The sequence below is a fragment of the Hemiscyllium ocellatum genome, chromosome 12 (assembly GCF_020745735.1).
Source record: "Hemiscyllium ocellatum isolate sHemOce1 chromosome 12, sHemOce1.pat.X.cur, whole genome shotgun sequence".
NCBI lineage: Eukaryota > Metazoa > Chordata > Chondrichthyes > Orectolobiformes > Hemiscylliidae > Hemiscyllium > Hemiscyllium ocellatum.
In genome coordinates this window covers 60487275-60504847 of record NC_083412.1, presented here as the reverse complement: position 1 = coordinate 60504847, position 17573 = coordinate 60487275, and the positions used below count along the sequence as shown (strand labels likewise).

The 17573-nt window shown below is 39.4% G+C and overlaps 1 protein-coding gene across 5 annotated transcripts in view; it reads left to right on the top strand.

The window, feature by feature from the left end:
- Window positions 1-10498: 10498 nt before the first annotated feature.
- si:rp71-68n21.9 (kelch-like protein 13) overlaps window positions 10499-17573 on the top strand; it is an 82760-nt gene continuing 75685 nt past the window's right edge. For 2 of the 5 annotated variants that reach the window (XM_060833086.1, XM_060833085.1), the window contains exons 1-2: window positions 10499-10588; window positions 17065-17131. The gene's annotated coding sequence lies outside the window, so the exon portion shown is untranslated. Of the gene's footprint in view, window positions 10589-13546; window positions 13605-17064; window positions 17132-17573 lie in introns of those variants that run through there. The other 3 variants (XM_060833090.1, XM_060833093.1, XM_060833089.1) reach the window with 3 other exon arrangements.

Sequence of the window (17573 nt, the reverse complement as noted above, 5' to 3'; positions counted from 1 at the left end):
CTATAGGAATGATATTGTGAAACTAGTAAATCTTCTCTGGACCTTTTCATGGATGTTGCCAGAGTTGCAGTGTTTGAGTTATAAGAAGGATGTTGTGAAATTTTGAAAGGTTTCAAAAAAGATTTATGAGGATGTTATGAGAGTTGGAGGGTTTGAACTATAGGAAGAAGCTGAATAGGCTGGAGCTGTTTTCTCTGGAGCATTGGAGGCTGAGGGGTGACCTTATAGAGGTTTATAAAATCATGAAGGATAGGATAAATAGTAAAGGTCATTTCCATGGGGTGGGGGAATCCAGAACTAGAGGGCATAGGTTTAGGGTGAGGGGGGAAGGATATAAAAAGGACCTAAGCGAAAATTGTTTCACACAGAGGTGGTGCATGTGTGGAATGAACTGTCAGAGGTTGTGGTGGAGGCTAGTACAATTACAGCATTTAAAAGGCATCTGCATGGGTACATGAATAGGAAAGGTTTAGAGGGATATAGACCAAATGCTGGCAAATGGGACTAGATTAAGTTAGGATATCTGGTTGGCATGGACGAGTTGGACGGAAGAGTCTGTTTCCATGCTGTGTATCTCTGTGACTCTATGTTTCAGAATTAGATTTCAGAATTAGATTACTTACAGTGTGGAAACAGGCCCTTCGGCCCAACAAGTCCACACCGACCCGCCGAAGCGCAACCCACCCATACCCCTACATATACCCCTTACCTAACACTACGGACAATTTAACATGGCCAGTTCACCTGACCCGCACATCTTTGGACTGTGGGAGGAAACCGGAGCACCCGGAGGAAACCCACGCAGACACGGGGAGAATGTGCAAACTCCACACAGTCAGTCGCCTGAGGCGGGAATTGAACCCAGGTCCCTGGCGCTGTGAGGCAGCAGTGCTAACCACTGTGCCACCGTGCTGCCCACAGCGCCAGAGGCATAAGCTCTGCATTAAGCTTTTTGATTTCTTTTCTGCAACCATTAACACTCAAGTTCTAGTGCCACGACAACGACCATGAAATACCATAGCATTAACACACAGGCATCAGCGAGTGGCACACAACCTGCTTAACTACACAAACTACTGCACCCTAAATTTTAAGCATAATGTTACAAGGATGCCAAAGGAAGCACAAGACAAAAAGATCCAGAAAAGGTATTCTAAAGAAAAGGTGACAACCACTCAGTAAATTACTTAAAATGAATTTAGATTTGTCCTCCTAATTACTTGAGGTACCTGCAAGGTCATTTTTTGTGACTCATGTATCAGGACATTCAAATTCCTTTGTGCTGCAGCACTATGCATTTTTTCCATTTAAACCTTCTGTCTGTATTCTATATAAAGTGGGCAACCCCTCATTTCCTCAAATTTTACTCCATCTCCATTTTTTTGCCATTCAACTATTAGATTTTGCACTAAATTCAGTAATGTACTGCATTCTTTTAATCACACTGACATGCAATCTGCCCACGGTAATTCTAAATGTTGAAAATACTTCTCATCTTTATTATTAAAAGGCAAAAACAATCACTAAAGCTTGTTTAAGAGAAAGGCTTGAAGCGTTATAAATAGATCAACATTAAACGACAATAAACGCAAATGATAGCAGCTTCATGATCAAAGTTGCTGTAATCTCAGTATGTTAGTATATAAAAGTAACTATATATTGTCTAAATTTAACTTGAAGCTACAGTGCTGAACTCTTGATAATTTAGCATCCGTGCTTATGGGAGCGAGACACGTGTTTCCTGATAATGGTTACAATCCTATAGCTGTGCAGAAGACTGGGATTCAACCTGCTCTAGTTGAAGAATTTAAGTGAAAGAAATAACTAACTTATAGTTTGAAAATGGGAATGCAGTGTCTAGTGTTCCACTTCATTCATGCGCTGATTCTACAATTGAAAAGATTTACGAGAGTAGTTAGTGGAAAGGATTTTTTCTTACATGGACAAACAGGAGAAACAGAGTTTATCTATGACTCTAATTCGATTCACTCCATGTGATATCAAGAAATGGTTGGAGACTATGGGTACTGCAAAGACTATCAGCCCTGACAACATTCTGGCAATAGTACTGAAGACATGTGCTCTAGAACTTGCTGCTTCCCTTGCCAAACTGTTCCAACAGAGTTACTGACATCTACCTGATTTGCAAGAAATGACCCAAGTATGTCCTGCACATAAAAAACAGGACAAATCCAACCTGGCCACTTACTGCCCCATCAGCCTACTCTCGAGCATCAGTAAATTGATAGATGGAGCTATCAACAGTGCTATCCAGGAGCATCTGCTCAGCAATAACTTGCTCACTGGTGCCCAGGTTTTGGTTCTGCCAGGGCCACTCAGCTCATGATCTCATTACAGCTTCAGTTCAAACATGCACAAAGGAGCTGAATTCCAGTGGTGAGGTGAGAGTGACAGTCTTCGATATCAAGTTCCCATTTGACCAAGTGTGGTATCAAGGAGCCTAGATAATCTGGAATCAATGGGAAACCAGGAGGTAAACTCTCTGCTGGTTGGAGTCATATCTAGTGCATAGGAAGGTGGTTGAAGTCAATGGACTCAGCTCCAGGACATTTCTGCAGGAAATTTTGGTAGTGTTCTAGGTTCAGCCATCTTCAGTGACATCATCAATTACCATCCCTTCATAAGGAAGGGATGTTCGCCAATGATTGCACAATGTTCAGCACCCTTTGCAATTCCTGAAATACTGAAGTGGTCCATGTTCACTTGTAATATGATCTGGACAATATCCAGGCTTGGGCTGACAAATGGCAATAACATTCGCTGCACACAAATGCCAGGCAATGACCATCTGTAAGAAGAGACAATATGACCACCGCTCTAGACATTTTATGGTGTTACTGTCACTGAATTCCCCATTATCAACATTGTCAAAGTTATCATTGCGCAAAAACACTCCTTAACTTGCCATATAAACACAGTGGCTACAAGAGCAGGTCAGAGGTTAGGAATACTGTGGCAAGTATCTCACCTCCTGACTCCTTGAAACCTGTCCACCATCTACAAGGCACATGTCAGGTGCATGATAGAATACTCTTCATTTGTCTGGATGGGTGCAGCTCCAAGAACACTCAAGGAGCTTGACCCCATCCAGGACAAAACAGCCCACTTGATTGGCACTACATCCACAAACATCCACTTCTTCACCACTGATGCTCAGTAGCAGCAGTGTGTAGCATCCACAAGATGCACTGCAGAAATTCACCAAACATCCTTAGACAGTACCTTCTAAACCAACGACCCCTTCCACTTAGAAGGACAAGGGCAACAGATACATGGGAACACCACCACCTGCAAGTTCCCCTCCAAGCCATTCAGCATTCTGACTCGGAAATCACCGTTCTTTCAGTATTGCGGGTCAAAATCCTGGAATTTCCTCCCTAAGGGTATTGTGATTACACATTGTGGTTGAATACAATTCTACTGTTGCTGATGGCCAACAGAACCTCATGTAAACCTAATCTTGTGCTGTTAGTCACAGTGTTAGTGCCGCGTGTGTGGCATGTGGACTGTAATGATTCAGGAAGGCAGATCATCCTCACCTTCTCAAGGGTAAGAGAAGAGCAATAAATGCTGGCCAGCCAGCAATGCACATGTCTTAAGAGTGAATAAAAAGAGAGATGGATCTGTCCATGTCACTGTTGGTAAGAGCAACCAGCGTACAGCTGTTCGTGGAGAAGATGACCCTTCTTCACATCGATGAAATGCTCCATCATACTGCACGGCACTAACACTGTGACTAACCACACAAGGTTAGGTTTACATGAGGTTCTGTTGGCCATCAGCAACAGCAGAATTGTATTCAACCACAATGTGTAACCTCATGGCCTGAGATATCCCACATTAGATTCATGAAGCATAATATGTAAAATAAAACAAAGAACTGTGGTTGCTGGAGAACTGAAACAAAACAAAAATTGCTGGGGAAGCTCAAGGAAGTCTGGCTGCATCTGTGGGGAGAAAACAGAAGTGGCATTTTGAGTCCAGCTACTCTTCACCAGAACAGCATGACTTCATCAGAGTAATAGATGAAAGTTTGGAACAGGGACAAGTTGTTTGGTCTGCTTTATCAATCAATAAGATCGTGGCTACATTGTAATTCATCCAAGCCCAATATATCCTTCCTAAGTTGTGATGCCTTGATCTCCTCACAGTACTCCAAGTGTGGTCAAACCAGGGCTTTGTATAACTCCAGCATGACATCTGTATCCTTGTACTACAGTCCTCTAGATGTAAAGGCCAAAATTTCTTTCGCTTTCTTGCTTATTTTCTGGACCTGCTTGTGATATTGTGCAAGGCAGCAATCAGGAGTAGACAGGGTGTAGTTGGGTTAGTTTAAAAGATTATTTGTGTGGCCGTCAGGTCAGATTAAGGGTAGCCAAGTTTCAGTTGAGTAGAGTGTATGACAATCAGGGAGTGACATGGGGGAGGGTCATTTGGGGAGTTACACAGATGTGAGGCCAGGTTTAAATTATTTTGCAGGAAACTATCCATGGACGTACTGTACTGCAGAACTGACCGAAGTATCAGCCCTAGTTTAGATTCCAAGACATTTGTAGAGGGTCCTGGGAAGCAGGGAAATTGTCAAAGAGTAAATTTTCCAGGCAATTCCCCCATAGGTCAGGATTCCAGGGAGCAACTGTTTTCTCATTTTTTTTGTTTTTTTAAAATTTTTGATATTTTTCTTTTTCTTCCTTTAAGGTTGTGTGTATTTTAGTCAATACTGAGGTCTACAAATAAATATTGGTGCCTTATTATTATTTTTCCAGTAAGTGTTACCATCCCACTATGTAGTAGAACTGTGAACGGATACATTTAAATTAGTTACAGTAAATGACAAGAGAGAGTAAATTTAGCTTTTATCACTGGATAGAAAATGGGTGACAGTGAACAGGCTGTCCGATTTCAAAACTAGCTGACTTCCTTCCCCAGAAACAATCCTTAGAAACTGACTTCAGGTCTTATATTTTCACACAAGTACAAATGATTTCTCAATCCTGCAGCTCTGCTAAGAAGCATAGTTCTTGGCTTCTTCTGAAAAGGGGTCATATTCTATTTCACTTCCAATTTTATAACTCTGTTAAATGTGCTCGATGCACAGAATGTACACTCAGTTCCAGCTGGTCAAAGTATTTTGCAAGATTCACCCAGTCATTTCCTTTCCTCATGGTTCCTTTATTTTGCATTTCAAGAGCACTTCAGCAAGGGAGGGTCTGACTATCTCCGTACTGCGCTCCAACAACAGAGACTGAAAATCATTTTGCGCCAAGCTGAATACACAAACCCAGATGAAAAGTGAACTTCCGGTATCATAGACAAAAATTCTAAACATCGACTCTCTGAAGTACAGAACATGATTCACCTCTGTTGCTCTCTAACAATGTAAAGAATAGTCTGTCAAAGTATCCTACCAGTAATCTTTCAGATCTTTCACAATATGTTGTGCAACTGCTTAGATGTCAGCTGAGATATGCTGTTTTATCGAGGTAATTTTCTGATTCCAATATTGCACTTTGATGCTCTCAGTTACAACTCCTGAAACATTTAAGGCTTAGTAAAAGCCTCCTTTTGAGATCTACAGATACAGTGGTAGTGTTGTCACCTCTGAAACAAAAGCTCCAGGTTTGAATTCCAGTCGTTGACTTGATAACTGTGGTGCATTTACAGCATGGACAAACAAGATGACCATCGCATATATATCCTTCCAAATATATTCTGTTATGGACCAGACCAGACACCTCTAAACTAGTAAGGAGATAGCCTATACCCTAACTTTTATATTTATTCAAAGGCAAGTGTAAGGAGCTGTGTTCCAGATGTAATTTGATTGGTCCATCACTAGCTTTAAGAAAACTATGCTTTATTCTTACAACACAGTGAAAGTATAAATTAAAAGAACTGGCATAACTTTAATTCTATTGAAATACTTAACAAGGTAATATATGATGTAACCACTAATCATTAACTGTCCCAATGTAGGCAGCATCCCATAAATGTCAATTTAGCAAAACAGGTGTATTCTCACGTGCTGTCTATCTATAATCCAGCCTTGTAAGAAGAAGCCTCACCATCCAAGACTTCACTTGACAACCAGGAACTCGGCCTGTTAGCTCATCAGCTATCTTCAACCAAACGGAAGCCAAACCAAAAGTCTTCCTGGGTCTGTGTGAGTCCTGACCCCATCCATTCATGATCCTTTTGTCTCATTTTTAGAAGTATAGCTAGGGAGAACTCAAATGCTGTTTATCAACTACCTGTTCGAAGCTGACATTCTGGCACCACTGTGGTAACCACCCCATACCCCCGCAACAGAAACAGCGCAGAACGTGTCTCTCTTAAACCCATAGTAGACACAACCCGATGACACAGCAGTAAGAGGAAGAGATGTTCTGGCTCAGCTTTTCTGCAGGAGGCAATGGCAAATGTCTGCAGTATTACAATGCATTTCATAGTCATGAAGCAATCAATAGATCTCTGTGATCGACACCCCTAGGTGGCACGGTGGCTGAGTGGTTAGCACTGCTGCCTCACAGTGCCAGGGACCCAGGTTCAATTCCACCTTCGGGTGACTGTCTTGTGGAGTTTGCATATTTTCCCCATGTCTGCATGAGTTTCCTCTGGGTGCTCTGGTTTCCTCCCACAGTTCAAAGATGTCTAGGTTTGGTGGATTGGCTTGGGAAATGCAGGGTCCCAGGGACAGGGTGAGTCTGGGTGGGATGCTCTTCAGAGAGTCAGTGTGGACTTGTTGGGCCTGTTTTCACACTGGAGGGCAGGAGAAAGGACAGACTGACAAAACCCAAAAATGACAGTCCTACGAGCTCTTGCTAATATTAATGAATGCAGCAGTTTGAAAAGAGTCATACAGTCATGGATTATTACAGCCTGTAAAAAGGTGTTTTGACCCATCAAGCACCTATCTACTCTAATCCCATTTTCCAGCACGTAGCCCATAGTGTTGTATGCTATTGCAATTCATGTGTTCATCTAAATATGCCTTCGATGTTGTGATGGTCTCCACCTCTATCACCCTTTTAGACAGTCAGTTCCAGATACTCACAGCCCTCTGGATGAAACAAATCCTCCTTAAATTCCCTCTAAACCTCCTACTTTTTACCTTAATATTACGCTCCCTGGCAACTGGGATAAGTTCATTCTCAATGACCGAATCTATGCTACTCAATTTTGTACTCCTCAGTCAGGTCCTCCCTCAGCTTTCTCTTGCCTGCCTATGTAGTCTTTCTTTGTAACTGAAATACTGCAGCCCAGGGAACTCCACCAGTCCTGTGACCATGCATCCCTTGGCCCATGCCTCCAGCGGTCATGGGAGTGGTGGTGGCGGAGGCCTGTAAGTGAGACCCCAGAGCTCATTACAGAGGCCCCAGCTGATTTCAAGCAGTGTCTGGGGGAGCAGGGGAAGAACAACAAGAAGAGAGAAAGATGCATCTATTGCAGTAAAGTCTTGCATTTTATTCAGTGCTTCAAGATGGCACCAAAATATGGCGACACTTTGCATATAAAATACAAAAAAAATGCTTTTCACTGTATTTTTGTATACATATAAATCTGAATGACAATAATTCTAAAAGATAACGCCCTGGTGAATCTCATATGTGGCATCTCCAGTGCACTCACATCCCTCCTGTGGTGTGGTTACCAGAGGTCTCACAGAACTCCGACAGTGGTCTAACTAATGTTGTATACAGCTTCATCATAAACTCCTAGTTCTTGTATTCTATCCCTCAGCTAAGACAGGGAAGTATCCTGTTTCCTTAAAGGATCTATATACAAGCCCACCATGGTCCCACTGATCCTCAGTATTTCCCAGGGTCCTACCATTCATCAGTACTCCCTTGACTTTTAGTTCTCCCAAAATGCATTGCTTCACACTTTTCAGGATTAAACTTTAGCTGCTATTTCACTCGCCCATTTATATCATCATTCAGTGTAAAGCTTTCCTCTTCCTATTTAGCACACCACCAATTTTTGTTTCATCTATGAAATTAAATTTGTTAAATACAATCTGCCCCGATAAAGCAATGTTGACTATTCTCGACTAATGCTTGTCTCTCCAAGTGGAGATAAATTTTGTTTCTCAGACGTTTTTTCCAAATGCTTCCCTATCATTAATGTTAAACTCACGGGTCTATAATTCCTTGGTTTATCATTACTATCCTTATTGAAGGAGAGCACCACTTTAGCTACTTTCTAATCTTCTGGCGCCGCTCCTGTGTCCAGAGACGATTTAAATACTAATGTCAAGGTGCTTGCAATCTCCTCTCTGGCTTCCCACAATGACCTGGGATACATCTCTTCTGGGACAAGGAATTTTTATCATTTTGGCCCCCTCTAACACTGTTACTTCCTCTTCTTTCTTAATGTTATTTTGTTCAAATATATTAGACCTCTCCCTGATTTGCTACCTTCTTGATTGTGAAGACAGATCCAACGCAATCATTTAGAACTTCACCTACATCTCCCATCTCTGCAGAAAGATTGTGACTTTGATCCATAGTGGGTTCAACTCTATCCTTTGTTATCTTTTGCTTAATGCACTTAGTAAATACCTTTGGATTATTCTGTATTGTACATGCCAGACTTTCTTTGCTCTCTTATTTGCCCCCTTTTCACTCTCTTAATTTATTTTGAAACTTAACCACTGCAGTTTCTATATGCCCTGGGGCTTCTCCTGATTGAGCTGTCATTATTTACTTTATCTTTATCTAATCCTGTACATTTTTGATTACTTCATTTTGTCATTTTCCTAGTGTCTTGTTTAAGTTAGTGAGACCTGCAGAGTAAAGCATCTGAAATGGGAAGTTCATTTTGGTCTAGTTTCAGGCCTGAAATAGATGCTACACCATGAACTACGCACTATAACCAAATGGCCTGAGACCAGCCCAATGTTATTGCTTGTAACAGGCAGTTAGTATCTGAAAGGGTTAACTGTTATTATGATGCGGAGGGGCTAGTGTTGGACAGAGGTGAACAAAGTTAAAATTGCACAACACCAGGTTATAGTCCAACAGGTTTTTTTGGAAGCACTAGCTGTCGGAGCTCTGCTCTTTCATGAGGTAGCTGTGGAGCAGGATCATAAGACACAGAATTTAAAGCAAAAGATTATAGCGTCATGCAACTGAAATGATATGGCACTGTAACCTTTCGCTATAAATTCTGTGTCTTATGGTCCTGCTCCACAGCTACCTCATGAAAGAGCAGAACTATGAAAGCTAGTGCTTCCAAATAAACCTGCTGGACTATAACCTGGTGTTATGTGATTTTTAACTTTGATATTAATCTCAGTTAATCTCAGCTAATCAAGATATAATGCATGTTCCTAGGAGGCTCTAACAAGTGTTGTGTTTATGTGCAAGTGTTCTGATTGTTGTTTAGTTATCTGTTGTGTACTAGAATACTTCAGTAAAAGTAACGTGTACTTGCTCTGAAATCTGACCTGAAATCCTGCCAAAGAATTTCAGGTATCTTAGATACAGCTGCAAAGTAATTAACTTATGTACCACATAGCAAACCTATTTTTTTTCCCAGGACAAAGTCAATCTTCTGCCAACTGTGTAGGTGTCCTTCCTTATTTTGTATCAGTAACTTAAGAATCTGCCCAAGGCATCCCAGATGGACCTGATGGATGTCAACAGCAGATACTATGCTGACAGAGCTGTTATCTGAAAATATAGTTGGCTGACAGTAGTGAGGATCTCGTATATCATCTTTGACATTCACACTTGCACAGGCAACTCGACTGTTTAAATTGGATCAATTCACATCTCACGGAACAGCCCAAAGCACATCTGAAGAGTGAGGATTAAATAGGCAACAGGAATTAGGAGAAATTGTGGTGTCAGAGTCACTCCTGCACTTCCTGCATAGACGGGGTCAAAAATCACACGATAGCAGGTTATAGTCCAAAAAGTGTATTAGTAACCAGACTATAACCTGGTGTCATGTGATCTTTGACTCTGTCTACCCCAGTCCAACATTGGCCCCTCCACATCATACATAGACAGGAACAAGCATTGAGGTTTTGCTGCTTGTCACTGATTTAGTTATAGCTATTTCCTAAGAATCCTAAACAGAACAGACACTATTCTGTTTAGTTTTGGCACACGGTATTATTTTCTTTCAGTCACTCATGGGACATGTACATTATTGACTTGGTCAGCATTTAGTAATTAAATGCTAAATAGCTGCACGAGTTTTAAATGACTGCCAGCAAAACACCTGAAAAATAGTCTAAGTCAACCTTGGGTCAGACAATAGTCAGACTTATTTTGGGAATAAAATAATCATCTCTGGCTAGTGGTATATTCAGAGAAGACAGACAAATCATACCTGCTGAATCTATGGGTATTTTTTCAAGCACTGCAGGAGCATGCTCTTTGCAGACGTCATAAACCACAGATTTAACAGATAACAGACGGTGCTGTTAATTGCTGCACTTTGTAGATACATTGTTACTTATCACAGCATTTGTTGCACACATTCGATCTTGGAATGAAAAAGGCTAAGAAACAACTATTGGTTTTTGTTCTGGAAAATGTACCTCCAGGCATCATTGGTAAGTAGTTTTCTAGTTTTCGTCAAGTATAAAATTACAAATGAAGTAATTAATGATAACTATGCCAAATCTATCCATTGCTTTATAAATATGTTCAAGATGCCTATGATCTCATAATTGGACCTTCTTTTGCAAATAAGAAGTAAAGAGTTGTACCAAGTCAAATAAAAATTCTTCGGCCAAAAGATTCTTGTGGAAATATAGAATAATTGGTTCCATGGTCTTCATACATTGAGGCTTTTATGTTTCCTTTAAAATGCAAAGTAAAGAGGTAATGCCTCACTATAAAGATCATTAATTCGATTTCATTCAGAATAGTGCTCAATTTTGGAAGACTTCCTGAAGGAAATATTTTAAGGACACATTGAAGAGCTCCACTAAGATGATCTAAAGTATGAACCTAGTCTGAACAAAGATTCAAAACTGAAACTCACTTAATTCAAACGAAAGAAGCTTAAATTAGATCTGAAAGGGGCGTTCAAAACCAAACGATTTGGTGAAAACTATTTGGATTGGTCAACAAGTAACATAACAGCATTAATCTGTGATCCTTGACAAAAGGTCAAAGAAATGTTGATGTGATGGGTTGGATTTTTTTGAAAATGGCAAAAAAAAACAGAATCCAACAAACATATGAACATGAAATCTTGTGCAGAAGTCACATTCACAGCTTTGAGCCTTATCCTCCATTTTAAGAACATGACTGATCTTTTGTCTCCTACCCACGCTACCTCCATTTCTCTTCCGTTGTTAGCCTAAAATCCACTGAAATCTGGGATATGAATAAATTCAGTGACTAAGCAACCACTTCTTCTCTAAGGTAACAATGTTTAAAAAAGAACTGGATAAATATTTTAAAAAGGAAAGCTGAAAAATCTGGATGGAAGGGGCAGAGCAATCTGTTCACATAATTAGTTGTTTCTGAGAGCTGATAGATGCAAGCATTGTGACTGTGCTGCCATGTTCAATGATTCTATTCTATCATTTTGGCTTTTCAGTGTGTTGTGTCAGTTGTATTTTCTGCTGTAATGTTGTGCAATGAGGAAATGAGCATCACTTGCAATTATAGTTCTAATTGGCACCCCTAGTCAAGTGTAACACTGACTTCCAGCCAACAAATTGGAAAATTTACTCATGTATGTTGTGATATAGACTGTTAAGTTTGGAGTTTTGATTTGAATTAGTGACATTTTTTTTCAGCAAATTTGATGGAAGTAATAATTATCTTATCAGTGTTCCTATAGTCATGCTGATTATTTTTAAGGTAACAGTTCGTGAGGGCTAGTTTTTAGAACTAATAGATTTGTATTTTCCTCTGGAGTTCATGACTGGGCATATAAACAAATGTGCGTCTGGTTTGCTGTTAAAACTTTGAGAATTTTTATTGCTTATAGTAAGAGACAGAGACTTATTCAGTTTTATTTTCAGTTTTGGGAAGTTGTGCAGAAGTTTCTTTTCATGTGGCAAGTTACTCCTGAGAAAAGGGAAGAGGTTAGGTAGATATCATGACCTTGTATTACCTTACAGTAAGAAATTAGTACTAGTCCCAGAGCAGAAGTGTTGGCAGCAAACCCCGAAGAGTTTATTTGAATCTGAGTACATTTAAGGTCAGGTGTATAATATTTCAGGAAGCAGCTATCAGATTTTCCAGACTGGGAGTTGAAATCAAATTAAACTCATTTGAGGTGTTAGAGAAAGGGATTTTCTGGTCTGAGTACTGTATAAGAGGTCTTTTGAGTATTATAGAAGGGTGAATTTGGGTTTGTTATGGAATGGTTTTAGGATGAATGACATTATATTCCACAATATGTTTTAAACTTCTAGTTTTATATAATAAGTAAATAGATTTTTACTGAATAAACGTCTGTTTCTTTTACTGAATAAACATCAGTTGTATTTTTCTTTATTCATTCATGGGCTGAGGGTGTCACTGATCAGGCAGCATTTATTGCCCATCCCTAATTGCCCAGAGGGCAGTTAAGAGTTCACTACATTACTGTGCGACTGGAGTCATGTGTAGACCAGACCAGGTAAGGATGGCAGTTTCCTTCCCTAAAGGACATGAGTGAACCAGATGGGTTTTTTCAACAATCAACAACGAATTCATGGTAATCATTAGACTCTTTAATTCCAGATATTTATTGAATTCAAATTCCACCATCTGCCATGGTAGGATTTGAAGCCTGTTCTCCTGAACATTATCTGAGTTAACAGTCCAGTGATAATACCACTAGGCAATTTCCTCCCCATTATTAAAATCAAAACTGCAAAACTGAGTGCTTATATTCCAGTGAGAGGCCAGTTCCTTAAAATCAAAATAAAACAAAACATGATCTATCAAACCAGATTTTAGTTTGGGATCAGATTTTTCCCAATTATGACATCAGATGGCTTGTAACATTTGGAGGCTGTTTGAGAGTTCAGAAACTTTGAATTTGCTGGATTCAACAGTGGATAATAGAAAATTATTTAAAATCTATGTCAAAAGTTAAACTGAAAAATACATTGAAGTAAAGGTAGGATCGCAAAAGGCTGAGATGCTTCAAGTTTAGGTGAGATGATAGCAGAATGGTATTATCACCTGAATATTAATTCAGAGACTGAGGTAGTATGCTGGGGACACAGACTCGAATCCCAGCCAGGCAGATGGTGCAATTTTAATTTTTAAAAAAGAAATTAAGAGTCTAATGACCATGAAACTGCTGTTGTTTGCCAAGAAAAAAAAACATCTAGTTCATTAATATCTTTTAGGGAAAGAAATCTGCCATCCTTACCTGATCTGGAAGAAATTGAGGATTGCAGGTGCTGGAGATCAGAGTCAAACATTGTGGCACTGGAAAAGCACAGCAGGTCAGGCAGCATCCGAGGAGCAGGAGAGTTGATATTTTGGGTATAAGTCCTTCATCAGGAAGTCCAGAATATGGGTGAACCTGAAGTGCTGTCTGGACAGATAGGAATGGGGAATAAATGCTTGTCCAGCCAACGTCAGCCACATCCCTAAATTAATTTCTAAAAGGTGATTATCCAATATTTTAAAACTGGAAGAAAATAAATATGAAATTGGGTGTCAGTGCTGGAATTAATTAAGATACAGTTAGAATGAAAGGAGAACTAGAGAGAGAATAGGAAGTGAAAAGACTTAAATTTGAGCAGGGAAGAACAAAGGAAAATACACTTAAGAAAACTTTGAATTTTGGAAAATGAAAAATAGAGGCTGATGGAAAGGAACAAAATGAAAAGCAGAAGGGGAGGGAGTTTTAAAAAAGATGTGAACTACAAACGACTAAGGTCATTAGAGAACATGAGACAATCATAATACAGCTTCGAGAAAAGAAGAAAAGTCTTTCAGTGTGGAAGAGGTGATGATTTCAGAGAACAAACAGAAGTTAATAAAAGAGAAGTACTAGAATCAAAAATCAATGTAAGAAATTAAATGCTTGTATTGTCGCAAGATAGATATACCAAAAGCAACTGCTGAATCTTAAATGGAAGACCAATTGCAGTAGTAAGGATGTCTAAGGAGTTTTCAAAAAAAGGGGGCATCAGAAAATGGAAGAGATGCTAAAACTGTAGCAGTGATACAAAGAGAATATGCTTCCTTGAAATATACTAAAAAGGGAGGGATGATTCAGGACAGTCATGCAAACCTTTCAAATATTGACAAGAAAACATCAGACAGCTGGAGGTTCTGAGACATATCATCTCAAAATGGAATTTATTTCCTTTTGCTTTGAATCATGCAGCTAAGCCAATAAAGATATTGAGAATATTGGAGCAAGTCTGGGACTGATGCTAACTCACAATGCCATTTATTAAATTCAAATTCCAACCACCTGCCATGGCAGGACTTGAACCCGGGTCTCCTCAACATTATCTGAGTTAACAGTCCAGTGATAATACCACTAAGCAATGGCCTCCCCATTATTAAAATCAAAACTGCAAAACAGAGTGCTTATATTCCAGTGAGAGGCTAGTTTCTTTAAAATCAAAATAAAACAAAACATGATCTATCAAACCAAATTTTAGATTGGGGCTAGATTTTTCTCCAATTACGACTTCAGATGGCTTGTAACATTTGAGGCTGTTTGGGAGCTCAGGATTCAGATGGGTTACATAAAAAAAATACTAATGGAGGTTATAAATCAATCTCATTACAGGATTGAATTAAAAGTGATATGGTAAATAGAAAAAAATTGTAGTTTGACTAGTGAAATAAATTTCTATTGAAGGAATCGACTTTGTTTTGTGAAATTACCTTGTACATTCAAGACCTTTTGCTTTGAATTATGCAGCTAAGCCAATAAAGATATTGAGAATATTGGAGCAAGTCTGGGACTGATGCTAACTCTCAATGCCATTTATTGAATTCAAATTGCACCATCTGCCATGGCAAGATTTGAACCCGGATCAACAATTGGCTTTGGCACTAATAAAACAACTAATGGAGTTAAAAGAAACTGTAATGTTACAAGACAAAACCTAGTTTTTATTCCTGACGCTATTGTGAGTAGATCTCAAGCCAATATGAGTAGATAAGGAGGAAAGGAGAATATGATACAGGAAGATGATTTTGAAATTCAACTATTAGATACAATTTTTAAAAAGTTTAACTGAAAAGGATTAATTGAGGCTGATACATTTTCCCATCTTCTTCAACAGAAATAAAGAAACATGTTAGAAATTATAGGAGTTATACCAAGCTGCTAACTCTGAAATTGAATTCAAAACAATACCTGAGTGTTCTTATTGAAAAACAAAGTCTTACCAAGGAAGCAAAGACTACCTTGAGGAATGGATAGTGATCCAGCATGGTCTATCATGATAGTTCCTCCCTGTGCTGTTGGGGAAGATGCTGGCATGAATAAAGGATTTGAAAAGTGTGGTGCTAGAAAAGCACAGCAGGTCAGGCACCATGCGAGGAGCAGGAGAATTGATGTTTTGGGCATAAGCCTTTCCGAAACGTTGACTCTGCTGCTCCTCAGATGATGCCAGACCTGCTGTGCTTTTCCAGCATCACACTTTTCAACTCTGATCACCAGCATCTGCAGTTCTCATTTTCTCCTGGATAGAGGATTGACTGACTGGCAGAAGGTGGGGATAAAGGGGTCTTTTTCAGGATGACAGTCAGTGACTAGTGGAAATCTGCAGGGGTCCGTGTTGGCACCAAAACTATTTGCGTTATACATGAATGATCTGTTTAAGGAAGAGGGCATTGTTGCTAAGCTTGCAGATGATATAAAGGTAAGTGACTCTGAGGAAGCAGGGAGGCTGTACAGAACTTGCACAGGCTCAGAGAGTGGACAAAGAAGTGACTGATATAATACAATGTGTAAAAGTGTGAGGTATGCACTTTGGTAGGAAGAATAGAGGCGTACACTATTTTCTAAATAAGGAAATCCAAAGCACAAAGGGATTTGGGAGTCCTAGTTCAGGAATCTCAAGGTCAATATTCAGGTTTAGTTGGCAGTGAGGAACGCAAATATGAAAAAAAGCCGTTTGAGTACAGATAGCTATACATTATTTGGCAATTTTGCAAGACCTGCAGTAAAAAGTGTGACATGTTCAGTTTTGGGCTCCATATCTAAAGAAGGATGTGCTGGTGCTGGAGGAGGTTTACAAGAATGATCTCGCAAATGAAGGGCTTATCGTATGAGGAACAGTTGAGGACTCTAGATCTGTACTCAGTGGAGTTTAGAAAGATGAGGGGGATCTCATTGAAACTTTCAAAATACTGAGAAACCTGGATAGAATGGACAAGAAGAAGGTGTCTCCACTAGTAGGAAAGACTAGGACATGAGGGCAGATATTCAGAGTGAAGATTGATTAGAAATGTACATCCAAAAAATTAGGGAGGTTATTCTACAGTTCTACTAGGCAGTTGTGAGACCATATCCACCACCCTTATCCCCCCCTCCCCACCCCCATTTTCACCCCAAAGACGCAGCAACATATTTTCATCTTCCTCACTGGCTCTAGAAACAATTAAATAAAGCTATGGATTAGTACACAGAGCTGGGAGCCATGACCCAGTCAAGGGATTGTTATGGCTTTCTGTTTTCCTTTGAAGACCAATGGACTGATGAAAAAAGCCCTTTGAGTACAGATAGCTGTACATTATTTGGTGATTTGGCAAGAGCTGTAGTAAAAAGGGTGACGTTCGCCAGGAGTTGGAATTATTATATTTATCACCAATCCTTCGCCAACCTGTTAATATGCTCTGGACACAATAATGTTTTGGAGTTCAGTCATTTTACTTGAATAAAATTTACCATCTTGTTGACATTTTTTAACTCACAGCGTTCTGGCAATGATAGTATTTCTATGTTCCATATTCCCTAGGGCTCCTGTTCTTAGCCCAGCTGTTAAATTTTTGTTTTGTCACCAAAGCAGGAAGCCCTAGGATTAGCAATAACTTGAGTCCATAAGTCTGTGGTAGTAGAGAAAAGGCACCCAATGGATTATTCTGTTTCTTCCAGCAGGTATCACAGAACATTGAGAAAGGAGGACAAAATACTTGCCCTTTCAGACAGCATCAGAATAAAGGTAACTTTGTTATAGTATTTTCAGAATGTAAATCCAATTTTAAGATGATATGAAGTTTTTTTTTATAAAGCTGTTTTATGTTAGAAATGCCCTGAATTAAGGTCAAGAGTTGAATTCACACAACTATTTGACTACTCCTGTGCTTACAAATCAGACCACAGTGTAAAAAAAGAGTCTACAGCATCAGGGATAGTTTTGCATGCTAACAGCGGTGGTGGATGGTATGGCACAAAGCAAAATATAAACTTGATCTACTTTCTGTTTGTTGGACGTTGTATGTAAATTGGCCGTTGTGTTTGCTAAAAGCTAACAGTGACTGAAATGAATTAGTTGGCTGTAAAATAAATAGACTATAGAGTATGAAAGGTAAATTATTTCCTGAACTTCACCCCATACTGTCCAATAATCTAATATTACATTTCCTATTGTAAATGTAATTGTA